This window comes from Vulpes vulpes, chromosome X (assembly GCF_048418805.1).
Source record: "Vulpes vulpes isolate BD-2025 chromosome X, VulVul3, whole genome shotgun sequence".
Taxonomy (NCBI): domain Eukaryota; kingdom Metazoa; phylum Chordata; class Mammalia; order Carnivora; family Canidae; genus Vulpes; species Vulpes vulpes.
Window position 1 is genome coordinate 103803461 of NC_132796.1, and position 13850 is coordinate 103817310.

General features: G+C 45.5%; 1 protein-coding gene across 8 annotated transcripts in view; it reads left to right on the plus strand.

Annotated features, from left to right (window-relative positions):
- Positions 1–13850, plus strand: part of FHL1 (four and a half LIM domains 1) — a 63558-nt gene that overhangs the window by 35413 nt on the left and 14295 nt on the right. The window lies entirely within an intron of this gene.

Sequence of the window (13850 nt, forward strand, 5' to 3'; positions counted from 1 at the left end):
TTTTTTTCCAGTACCTTTAGGAATCTGGAAACAGATGAGTATATGCTTTCAACTTGCAATGGCCATAAAAGGGGAAAGGTAGTTAAGTGACTGAAGGCTGGCTCCTGTGTCATCCCTTAGTTGGGGCCGTGCAAGTGGATTGGGGAACCTTCTAGCTTAAACCCAAGTCTGGAGATGTACATGTGGAATATTTCCATTCGTTAGGAGATGTTCAGGGCTTCTTGAATTATGCCCGAAAAGCTTTACAATAACTTTGGCAGATTTCCTTCAGATGGAGGCTACGGTAGTAACTTTAGTCCACTCATTCTGGATTGTAGCACATTCTGTGCTTGTAGTCTAAAGTACCTTTTGGAAGCCAGCACCTGCCTGTGTGTGGTTGCAGTTGTGTTTTAAAATGTTTGCTTCTCTATATTTTATTCTCCCCTAACATCTTTTGATGAAGATTTCCAAAGTTGAAGTGATTTTTGTGATGCACACCTACGTACCCATCATCTAGAATCTACCATTGACATTTTACTGTGTTTGTTTGATCACCATATCTACCCATCCCTCTGTCTACCCGTAAATTCATATTCTTTCTGGATGCATTTCAAAGTCAATGCAGTAGATTTCACCAGTTAGGTAGCTTTATATAATTTACACACTTGGAGTCTGGCTTTTTGAACGCTACACAAATGTGCATTAAATTGGCATAGAGTCCTATGAAAGATGTAAAATAAATGCTCAGTTTTACTGGGGAAAATTTTAGAAGACTTATTTTAAAAGTAACAGATTTTCTGGAATTCTGGCATGGTGTTGGAAAAGAATACTGGTGTATTTTTAAATCTGAACTTTCTCGTGACTCAGACATCACTGACCCCTAATAAAGAGGAGGGGGGGTTATCCCTGTAAATTTTGTTTTCATTGTTGAGACAGGAGCCAGATAACTTCCACTTCTTATAGAGAGGCAGGATCATCTTTAAAAATGTTATAAACAGCAAGTGTTGGTCCCTCCAACAAAATATATTTTATTTGGAAAGCAGAGAGAGGCAGTTAACCAAAGACCAAATTGGTCTATGCTGGATCTGATCCCAAGCCCTGGTGTCAAGGTGTTAAGTGCAAATTATTAAAAAAAAAAAAAAACATTCTTGTTACAATTGGAGCAGTAAGACCAGGATGGAGATGAAAGATTTGACTGAATGGCTTTTGCCCCTATTTGTACAGAAAGCACTCTACATTCTTGCAAAGCTGGGTTGTCATTCCCTTTATTCTCAATCCCTAGAATCATGTCCAAACACTCTCCCTTGGTCCAGGGGGTTGGCTGGGTATATTTCCTTCTGGAAGTCTTCACTTGCACTCTTGCGTTAGCTGGCAGATCCTTAAAAGCATTTCCAAGCAGCTTTTCCCACTCCCCACAGGGGCTAATCCTGTAGCTTCCACTTCAGTTCCAACTGCTGTGTTCCTCATCTCTGACCTTCCAAGAAAAGTTAGTGTAGAAGAACAAAGAAAACTTAGGATAGAAGATCTTTGGGGCAGGGAGTAGGTGTGAGGTGTGGGCGGAGAACTGGGTGGTTAAATGCATTGAAAATGTGTCAGTAGACCACAAATAGGACCAAATGATGCATAGGGAGTTGTGAGAACTTGACCAAGCTCCTCGAAGGGTTATGGGTAGGGCACACGACCCTTCGAAACCCATGACAACTCATTGGCACCATAGAACAACATGTGTACTTTGGTCTCAGAAGAGACCATTAAGTCACAGAGGTTCAGATTCTTCTCTACCACTGACTTTGCTATTTGACTTCAGAATGTGACTGGCCTATTTGCTGCTGGTGGCATAAACACCCATCATGTAGCTGATGAACTGTCTGTGGTGTAACAGAACAGGTTACAACCCTATCTAGTTTTTGTTACAGCCCTAGCCTTTGAACACTTCATTAACATTTAGCTACTATCATGAGTCAGGTTTAATTTTTGAAAAGGGTTGCTCTGTGTACAAGTACCTTATGTTCTGTGGCTCACGTGTGTAGTACCATCTTAATTAAATATTTCCACAGATCCATTGAGAAGATACATTTTTCTTCCTGCAAAATATATGTTTAAAACACATCGAAATTGAGGGTGCCTGGGTGGCTCAGTCAGTTAAGCGTCTGCCTTCGGCTCAGGTCATGATCTCAGAGTCCTGGGATCAAGCCCCACATTGGGCTCCCTGCTCAGCAGGGAGTCTGCTTCTTCCTCTCCCTCTGCCCCTCCCTGTTGCTTGGGTTTTTTTTTTTTTTCTCCCTCTCTCTCAAAATCTTTTTAAAAAACACATCGAAATTGATTAGACTATGTAATTATTGCTAGCAGGAAGGTGGACAGTTGTCTGGATTTATGATTAGGACAGGTGATAGGACTTGAGTTTCTATTCTTGGTTTGACCTCGCCCCTCTCACTTAAGGCAAGACACTTAATCTTTTTAATGTCTCGGTTTATCCCTGTATAACACCTGTAGCCTTCTTTCACGAAAACAGTACCTGGTTTATAGCTGATGGCATTTGAGGATGTGATACAGAATGTGGCATTGAGGTTCAAATGACCATGTAGAAATTATTTGTATGTTGAATGATGATCTTGACAAATTACTGCTTACTACATTTAGAAAGTTACAGCTCTGGAGGGAATTGATATTTGATATTGTTGTCCTGTGTGTTCTAAGTTACCATCATAACAGTAGGAAATAAACCCTGTCTTGGCTGTGGCACAAAGAGATTAACTCACTTCTTCAAGTTGTTTCTAAACCTCCATCCCATTCCACAACAGAAATAAAAAGTTCTCCTTGTTTCCTTTACTTTTTCCAGGATAGAAGTCTTCAAACTAACCTTGGGGTAATTTTTTCTTTTGTTGAGTGTTTTCCAAATTACTCTCTTTGTGGAGATGGGAGGGTAAACCATGTCACTGACTTAAAGCAACCAAAATTGTCCCTCTACACATGTGCAGAGGGGTATGCCTTTCATTTGTAGATCAAAGCAAAGGGCCAAGATTATGTGGAGCTTGCCTATCATACATTTGTTCCCAGCTCCCTGTGTCTTTGCAGAGAATGAAATCGTAACAAAATACAAGAGGATTAAAGAGTTAGACCCTAAGTAAAAAGTGAAATACCCATATGACTAGTTTCTAAATTCTCTATCCTGGGAAGCATGGGCTAACAAGCAAGAGAATCCCTGTCACAGAGGCCGTCAGTCTTTCCTCGATGATCTGCTCCTAGATTTTATGATGCGTGGTCAATGGGTGTATGTTTTTTTGTGACACTCGTAAGGTGTGAGTCTTATGAGAACTTAGATCCACTTGAAAAAGGAGGAGACGCTACCTGCTTGGGTCCAAAGCCTGATATAAGTCCGTATTTTTCTTTTCTTTTTGACAAATCTGTCATTTCGATGTTACTTTTTGGTTCATACAGTACCAGGGCACAGATAATTTAGTTTGGTTCCTACCACAATCCAATCGGAATAGCCAGACAGGATTAATGGGTTAGGATTAATGTCCCCATCGTACCGATGAGGAAAGAAGATGCCAAGGATTCTCTCTGGGATTTCTGATTCCACGTCTGTTGTTCGTCCCTTGAGTTACAAAACAGTAAAGTCAACAAAACATTCCCTCGTCTTTTCATTAAGTGGAAGCTTAAAATTAATTTCACTTTTATACTGTTGTTCCTGTTTTTACAAAGTTAACTTGTAATTGGCTTTGCACTGGCTGAGTTCCTGAATTAATCTCTTCTCCACCCATTTCCTTACCAATACGATCATTTATGATCATTTATATGGGCCTCAGCATTGCTTTGTGCCATTGAGTAGATAGTTTGAAGCAAATGAAAATCAGTTTGGTTTTATAATTTTTTTAATGTTCCTGGTTTGCCACACTGAGTTGCCACAGTGGTGTGACTGAGGATCCCTGTTTTAACATCTAACAAAAATAGCTGGCAGGTGTACTTCTTACATCTATTTGCATATATTATGCTGATTTATAAATATCAGCCCTTTTTCCTGAAATCCCAAAAAGTTCACTTTGGAAGTGTGTGGTGTGAGATTGGAGTGTGGTAGTGTGACATTTCTTTTTCCCATTTGGCCATAGCAGCGGGGAGGTGCGGTCTTAGGTTGGTAAGTCAGTGACAAGTAGAATACGCATCACTTGGCCTGTGTGAGTTATGTGACTTTGGAAAAACAAGCACCGGTTTCAGAAAAGACTGAATTTTTTTTTTTTTTAAAAAGACTGACTTTTTTTGAGACTCCAGACATTGAGCTGCTCTCCTCCTTCAAAGAAGTACTCAGAGGGTTCATTTAAAACCCTGCTGCAGACAGTTGAAAAATCTCTGACAGATTTCTGTAACAAACGAGGATGGTGTTTTGTTTTCCCAGCATGCAGTGTGAAGGTCAGACCTGTGACTCAGAGCTGGGCACGGTGGGAGTGGTATGCACCAGTGACATGTTCCCAGTCTAATCATCTGCCAAGGGTTTGTGCCTGGCTCAGGTCACTCCATTATAACCCCCAGCTGAGCAACCACTTTTCCTTTTTAAAAAGAGATAAAGAGGAGAACATGAACATTTGAAAACCAAATGCCATGTGTACTTTATGGCTTTTCAGCCTAAAGATTCAATGGACACTAAACACTTCCTCTGTGCTGGGACGCACACCCTCAGTAGCCACTCAACTAGCATAGCGCGGCGCTGTGTGAGCATATATGTATGTTGTCCGGATAAGTGCTTGACTCAGTTTCTTGTTTTGTAATTCACTGGCGAGGCATCATGGTTTGGTGCAAAGAGCAGTAGACTTGGAATCACAAGCCACTTCCTGTCTGGGTGGCTTACTAACTCAGGGTAACCTTAGCATAGTTGGCTTGGGATTTCCAGACAGCATCTTCTCTGCCCGGACCAAAATAATCTGCCATTTCAGTAAGCTTTGATGGGTGCCACCCAATCCACTTGAGATCCTTTCATGGTTTTCCTTTCTCCCTCTTGCTCCCTCTAGTCCCTTGTAAAATCACAAGTCTTCCATGCATCCGACCTCTGCTGGGTATGAGAGGACGGCAATCTGATGGAAGTAATTTACGAGTTTTATTAGTTGGTTCATTGTTTGTAATAACAGCCTGGAAACAGAGTGTCTGCCAATGAGGGACTGACTGAGAATTGGGGGTATCTACACACTTGAGCCCAGTGTACGTTATATAAGAGTAGGAAGCTCTTTATGAACTACCACGCAAAATTCTCAAAAATGTATTAAATCCAAAAGGCAAGGTATAGAAGGGTGTGTATGGTACATCACCATTATGTTTTTTAAAAGGGACAAAGAAAAACATACACAGTTACCTCTTTTCCTGGGCCCAGTGTCTCTGGAACTATAAGAAGACACTGGTACCATTGTTTACTAATGGAGGGAGGGAAGTAGGGGCCTGGGGATGGGCAGGAGAGGAAGACTTTTCACTATATACTCTTTTGTACCTTTCAGAAAAGCATTATAATATTTAAAAAATAAAATAAATCCATACAGAAAAAAGGATGTTCAGCGGCAGCATTATTCATAATAGCAAAAAAATAGAAACCGCTCCTTGTGGGCCAATGAATGGGTGAATAAACAGGGTGTGGTGTATCCACACAATGGAATACGATCCGGCAGTAAAATACAATGAATGACTATACCTGTTACAACATGGCTGGAACTTTAAAAGAGCAGGCTTATCGAAAAGAAGGCAGGCACAAAAGGTCACACACATTATATGGTCCCATTTGTATGAAGTATCTAGAATAAGCAGAAAGTAGCAGAGTGGATGCCAGGGGCCTGGAGGAAAGGAGGGGTAGGGAGTGACTGCTGATGGCCTCAGGGTGTCTTTCTTGGTGATTAACATGTTCTGGAATCAGATGAGGGTGATGGTTGCACAACTTTATGAAGATGCCACAAACCACCAAAATGTATACTCTGCAAGAGTCAGTTTTATGGTGTATAAATCGTATCTTAATGCATAAAATGGAAAGCAACTTGGCAGAGTCATGAACATGGAAACTTCAAGAAGCCATGTGAACATATAAAACAATGGACGAGGGCAGCCCAGGTGGCTCAGTGGTTTAGCACCGCCTTCAGCCCAGGGTGTGATCCTAGAGGCCCGGAATCGAGTCCCACGTCGGGCTCCCTGCATGGAGCCTGCTTCTCCCTCTGCCTTGTCTGTGCCTCTCTCTCTGTGTGTCTCTCATGAATAAATAACATCTTAAAAAAATAAAACAATAAATGACTTCCTTAACATGTCCCCCCTAAGAAATAGTTGCATTGTTAAATATTTCACATAGTGTCACTGATGACACCAGAGGACTTCCTGCTCTTTAGCTACTTTCACTGACACTCGCTGGTGATCTCATTTCATCGGGGAATGTTGGAAACCCAGATGAGGGAAGCCCTGATGGATATTAAGGACTTTCGGTATGTGGGATTGAGATTTTGTGACAGCTTTGAAAGGAGCCTCAGAGAATCATTTGGACCAGTCTGCCCTTTTTCTCCTGTGCTCACTCAAGCCAAGTCTCCCCACACACCATCTTTCCTTGGGTCAGCTGCTGAGCCCTTCCTCTGAGTGGCCTAGTAAGATAAGGCTTTTAAAATATTTTATTTATTTATTTGAGAGAGAGAGCGGAGTGGGAAGGAGACAATCCAAAGACTCCCTGCTGAGTGTGGAGCCTGATGCAGGGCTCAATCCTATGACCCTGAGATCACAACTTCACCCAAAACCCAGAGTTAAGTGCTTAACCAACTAAGCCACCCAGGCACCCCAAAGATAGGTCTTTGAGATCCATGCCCTTGGCATTCATTCAGAATCAACTCACATAATATATACAGAACTAACCTATGTTATGGCCAGAGCTACTGTTTCTGATGGTTTAGGTATAGCCTCTTCTTGTTGTTGATCTCCACAGGCCAACTAAAAATCAGAGATGCAATCCTTGGTGGCCTGCCTCATTAAATAGTCCCATCAAAGCCAGCCTTTATTTGTTGTGTTGGAAGGTCTAATCATCCATTGGGTTCACTGGGCCCTCACTTGGTTGGAGGGATATAGGGAAAATCCATCCCTGTTCCAAGACTGAGCAGGTGACCTAGACCCTAGGAGGTCTTTTATTTTCACTAGAGGATCAAGAGAGCAAACTTGTTCCCCCTAGGAGTCCATCATCTGTTCCTAAACTGTCTGCGTCCATGCAGGACATGCAGCTCTGTCTTCTGGGCTGTCATGCTGCTAGAGGCTGAGTCCTCTGAATCCCTAGGATATGTAGAATTGTCCTAGTGGAGACAACTCCTGCCCGTAACTCTTATAGTTGGGCTCTACCTCTTTTCCACGTCCTCTGTGAACTGGTAAACTGAGAAAGAAATTTTTCTTTTGCAGGAATCTGCTGCCTAGGAATGCTCACCTGTAGAGTATAATTGGATAAATAGCAACATATCGTGCTTACAACAACCCTGTTAACATAGGTGCCCCTGTTTATCCCCATTCTGCAGAGGAGCAAACTGAATCACAGAGAAGTTAAGGAGAATTTTCTGGTGCACAACCAGTATGTGGTCCAGACAGGATTTCATTATAGATGTTCTGGCTCAGGAGTCTGTGCCCCTTAACCATTACACTGTTCCCTTGAAACTTGAGAAAATAGATACACCTGTCTTAAACTCAGGGCCAATCCCATGCCGTCTATCTTTGAACGATGTTAGTTGTTCAGGCAGTCTCACACAAAAATTAAGATTTGAATATCTTGCGCAGAAGCCCTCAGAAATCGTTATAGGCCTGTCTACACCCATTTGATCTGCATTCCATCAAATGCGGTGGAGTCCTCGCCCTGGCTCCCGGTTTCCTCCTCCACACCTGAGACTGGCTGGCCTTATCTACTTGGTACATATTCACATGTTTGTTCGCCTTGATGATCACACTGCTTGAAAAGGAACAAGAAAGGTTGGGATTTGGGGCAAGGGGGATGTGATCTTTCCAAGTGTGTGACCTTCGGTGGCTTCTGCCATTCTAGCTGCAGAGTCCTTCTCGTGTTCTGCTTGCCGAACTCTGTGTTCCTGTCATTCTGTTCACATAGCCGCTGCCTGGCATGGGAGCGCATCACTTGCCTTCAAGAGCTTTGGAAGCGGTCACTTGTGCTCCTTGAGCGTCAGCTGTTGTAGGTGGACCCTTGGCCCCTCCATTGACCTGGACCTTCCCTCTCCTGGCCCGTCATCAGAGGCTCCTTCCCAGTCGCCTCAGCCAAAGTGTCTGGTCTGTGCCCAGACTCTTGCTGCAGCATGAGAGGATCTGTAGGGTGTTTCACCTGCAAATCACACATCTGTCCCTGAGTCTTGAGGTCCATCACCCAGACACCCAGCCTCTGCCGATGACTCTCTGAAGTCAAGGGGCCATAAACTGTGGTCCCAAGTTTTACAGTGTCATGAGTAAGGAACCCTTGCTGGAAGCAGCCTGATGTGCAAGGGGCGAGGCGTCACGGTTCTGGGTGCTTGGGTTCTAGATGTGGAGCTACTGATAAGGCAGTGAGGCAGGTCATGTCCCATCTCAAGGCTTTAGTTTTGCCGTCTGTCAAAGGGGGTTGGCTGGGCCAGGTGGTTTGTAAGGTGGTTTCCAACAGTCTTTATGGCATTTTGTGAAGGTGGCATCTCGCACAGACCCTGCCTGTAGCCTCTGTCCTCACCATGGACAGACTGACAGAGAAAATAAGCTGCCCTTTGGGGCGGTAAGGTCACACCAGGGCACCGGCAAGATCACACTGGCCTTTACTCTGGTCCTGCTGTGATGTTTTCAAGGCATAAGGCCTGGCCTTCCAAACAGAATAGCTCTTTCCACTGAAAGCCATTCATGTTTGCTCTCTCAGACATGGATCACTGGGGCCCACCACCCTCCCGAGTCTGCCTGTAACGTATGCTTCAAATCCGGATTGCGACACCACTCAGGCAGAAGGATCATGGCCCTCGGGAAACTCGACAGGTGGGGGCCAAGCGAGGCTTTCACCTTTCATGTCCTTTCACCCCTCCAGAAACCTGAGGTGCCCTCTCTGTCAACCCTGTTAACTACCGAAATGTAGACTTCCCGAGTGACCCCCTGGAACCCCGTGTTATCTCTTTCCTCCTGTGCTCCCACTGCCACTCTGTGCCCCATGACCAAACCTCCCAGAGCCACTCAGAAGGTGTCTGACCTTTGCCCTGAATTCCAGGGCCACACCAATGCATAATAAGGTAGTGTGGTAATTGCAGTCTTTTGGTAAATGAAAACAGATTACATGTTAGTAGGTGAACTGTCACATAAGGAGGCAGGGTTCATGAGGTACTGTCATGACGCCTCTGGTCAAGGTAGTCGATCCCAGTTAGCAGCTTATTCAAGGTCCTGTCCTTTCCTGTTACAGATATTAATCAGCTGGGTAAATTATAGACTAGGGTCAGAGAATGTTTAGCCCTTGAGCATCTATCAGAGGCTTGAAATGTCCATAACAGGTGGGCTTGGTGAATGCCAGGACTTAGCATGATTGAAAGGGTGTTTTGAGTCACGGCACATGGCAACATGGAAATAAAACAGATATATCACAAGTGGGTGGTAGAAATAGACTGGAAGAGAATTTTAACACCTAAAATATGACAAAGATTTATCCCTACTAGCTTCTCAGTTTCATGAAACATTTATTTTCATCTGATCTGAGATTCTACATTCACATTACATATTTCCTTCTAAAACTCTCTGATTTCTGTTCCTTTGCTTCTATGTTTTTCTCTTTATTTTCTCTTTTAAGTGCTGCTTCATTTTTTTTTAATCTGAGGTCATCATAGTGTCTTACTTTGAAAATCATTTGTATAGCGTTGTCCTGATGGTGCTTTCTGGTTAGAGGCCCATAAAAATATCTATAGGTTGTAGTTGGGACCGTTCCTACATCTTGGTGAGAGTCTAGGAGGTGGCAGATGCTGGGGGCAGGAGACATTTAAAACTCCCTAATCATAGAATGACCTTTGCAAAAATCAAATGGCGCAGGCCATAGCACGTGTTTAAATTCTTCATCTCGGGGGTGCCTGGGTGGCTCAGTCGGTTGGGCATCTGCCTTCGGCTCAGGGCATGATCCCAGAGTCCTGGGATACAGCCACATGTCAGGATCCCCACTCATCAGGGAGTCTGCTTCTTCCTCTGTCCCTCCTCCCTGCTTATGTTCTCTCACTCTCTCTCTCTCTCTCTCTCTCTCTCTCAAATAAATAAAATCTTAAAAAATTAAAAGTGAATAAATTCTTCATTTCCAAGTGAGTATCACAAGGAAACTATGTAAGCCCTGGTTAATCATGAGGTGGACAGGTCTTCTCTTGTGTGATGAGCCTTTTCAAGGTTCTTGGCTCAGTACAGGGTCTTCCACTGCCCATAGCTTACCTCATTGGTGGCAGTCCTTCCCCTTTCCCAGGCCTCCTTTTCCTTGGCCCTGCAATTCAGAGAGCCTTTGGGGAGGCACAGTTCTGAGAGTTTGCTTTCATTTGGATATTGCGGGATGAAGTCACCCCCCATGTGGTTTTGGGGGGTGGCTCCTTCATTTTACTCCTTGATGCATATGCCCTGAATTGTGACACTTCAGCACAGTGACTTTGCAAAATTTGACTTGTCAGAAAAAGTACTCTTCCCACCCTAAAGATTGACAGGAACATGAGATGGCTTAAGCCATACTGGGCCTTTTCTGGCAAGAGCACACAGGACAAGAGATACTCCAGAGAGCTCAACATGGAATCACATCATATCATAGTGCATGACTAGGTGCCTGAATCTCACCGTTGGAGTCACTCAGTGAAATTGCTGGCCAAGGGCCTAGTGACCGGACAGAATTATATGGAAGAAAAACCCTTTAGAGTGTGTTAATTAGTGATGGGCAAAGGGAGAACGAGGGGGATGAGAGAAGTGGTGAGGATGAAAGCACTGGTGTAGACACAGAGTCCATTCCACTTGGTTGCCAGGCTCTTGCCTCTGGCTGTGACGAGTGGCCCTGATTGTCTGAAGAAGTTTTCAACCATTTTGAAATTTCTTTGGTAAAAGGAAAACTATAGCTTTACCTCGCTAAAATAGGTAAGGGAGGAGGATGCCCACAAGCCGGTTACAAGATGAGATTCTGAGGAACCTCCTGCCAGTGTGGGCCACCCAGGTCCCAAATTGGCCATGCTGGACTTGTAAGTCATACCACTTTGAACTTTGGAAGTCCGATCCCCTCCCTCCACCCTGGGGTATTGGGCGTTCGTGAGGTCAAGAGTACAGGGTTGGGCCTGTGCAGGAATGCCCACAAACGTGACTCTCTCCGGAACCACACAGTCAGGCCCACATCTCTCACCAGGTGGCTTGGATCATCCCATTAAAGGGGGTGAGCCAGTGACATCTTCCACCAGCTCTGCCTCCCAGGTTCCCCCTGGTTGCCCCGATGGCTCCAGACCCTGACCTCTGAGGGCCTGCTACCTCCTGCCCACCAGGCTTCTGTGCCACCACTTCCCGACACCGCGCCCCTGTCCCCATGAGGCTGTACCCTGCCTTCGCTCTTGCTGCACCTTCCCTTGCAACGACCCTCATTTCCATTCTTTCAGGGACCAGGTCACATGTCTTGACATCCATCAAGTCTTATCTGAGCCCACACGCAGATGTGTGCCTGTTATAAGACCCAATGCCCCTCACATCTACGGGGGTAGCTGCCCTCCCCTGCCTCCTGCCGATGCTCGTTCGTGCATTGATGTCCATGAGCTTGGAAGAAAGGACCACATCGTACTCTCGGTGACCAGAATAATATCTTGTGTCACATAGTAGGACATCTGTTCAGTGTTTACGTTATAAAGTAAATGAAGGGAGGGGATGGGATTATCTGCGGGTGGAGCCTCAAAGTAGGTCACAACTTAACTGCAGAGTCGTTGGAAGGCAAGAGCATCCAGAGAGATGAGCTCCGAAGTGAGTGGTTCTCAGAGTACCACATCCGAGCGGAAGCTCGGGGCTTTTGATGCCTCACACCCACTGAGAAATCATCCTGACGCACAATGAAGTGTGAGAGAATAAAGGCCTGGAAAGGCCTTCAGACAGCAGAGAGGTTTGTGCATCACGCGGCAGCCAGCCCCACCAACAGTAAATGAAGGAAGGTGCTTTGTAAACACTACAGTGGTTATTAAGGAGATTATTAAACATCATGCTGTTCATGTGTAATGAAGCTGGCCTGCATGCTAGCGAAAGCAGCGGCTATTCTGGAGCCTGGAGCTAAATAACTGCCAGGGTCTAGAACTGCTGATCCCCCAGCAGGGCAGTGACCAGCCCTCCTTAGGAGGAATTGTCTGTCACCTTACCAGAGGGCCTTTCTCTTGGTTTTGTGAGAGTTGCAGTTCTAACTCGAGGCCACAGGTGCTGGGGAACCCCCCACACACACACACACCGAGCAGGCAGGGTTCATAATTCCTGAGGTTGGAGAAGGAAGGTGGGGTGTGGCAGGATGGGGGAGTGATGTGCGGGGTGGGGAGGGCAGTGAGGCAGGAGTGGGGAACAGGTGGAATGACCAGGCTCCCACTCACAGCACCTTGTCCTCGGCCACTGACTAATTCGGGGCCGCAAAGCAGCTCTCTGGGTTATGCGTTTTCTCCTGTGTTTTGACAAAATTTTTGTGTGTTTGCTAACTTGCTGAGGCTGTCCAGCTGTCCATCTGTCTATATTCTGTAGGGACTGCTCGGAACACTAACAGGGCCCCTGCACTTGCTGAAAAAATACACCCCCTGATGCAGGGCTTGAAGCCAGAACTGACTTATCTCGGGAAAGCTCCACCTCAGAAGGCACCTCGCTAAAATCTGGTTTCCTGTTGGTCAAGGTGAATCATCTCATACAGTCCCCACATTTCTGCCGTGCAAGACACGGAGCTTTATTTCAGGGGTGCTGTGGCATCCCAACTGGCCAGCCCCTCTGTAGCATTTAGTCGGGCCGCTGAGAAAGGGGCTGCGGCAGGTTGGAAGGCACAGTGTCACCCGCCTTTTCCCAGACTGAGGCCTGGACGCAACATGGGACAAATTTGCCTGTGACATCCCAGCTTTTGTTGCTCTGTCATTTCCGGCTAACCAAAGGTTACAATTTCAGTCATCTTTTACTTTTTAAGTTGTTTTTAAAATTTTCAAAATTCTCTTATTTATTTTTAAAGATTTTATTTATTTGACAGAGAGCCTGCACACAAACAGGCTCCCCACTGAGCAGGGAGCCCGATCTGGGGCTCAATCCCAGGACCCCAGGATCATGACCTGAGCCAAAGTTAGATGCTTCACCGACTGAGCCACCCAGGCACCCCTCAGCCATCTTCTAGAATGACTTTTTCAGGGGCGCCTGGGTGGCATAGTCTGTTAAGCGTTCAACTTTTAGTTTTGGCTCAGGTCGTGATCTCAGAGTCATGAGATCTACCCCTCATCAGGCTCTGTGCTCAGCCGGGAGGCTACTCGAGACTGTCTCTCCGTCTCCCCCACCCCTTCCCGCCTTGTTGTGTACACTCTCTTTTGTTAAGATGTATTTATCTATTGAGAGAGAGGGCGAGTGAGGGGAAGGGGCAGAGGCAGAGGGAAAGAGAGAAGACGACTCCTTGCTTTGCAGGGAGCCTGCCACAGGGTTCGATCTCACAACCATGAGATCAAGACCTGAGCCAAAACCAAGTCAGATGCTTAACCGACTGCACCACCCAGGTGCCCCAAGAATAACTTTTTCATTAGACAGTTGAAGAGCATAAGAACTATAAAAGTCATTCATCCATGTATCCATGAAGCATTTCTGGCCCGGCCCCCAGCCTGCTAGGGGAGGTGCAGAACTGGGCTGAAACCGGTGACATACACAAGACAAGGCAGTGTCTATAAGGTATTGATCCTGGG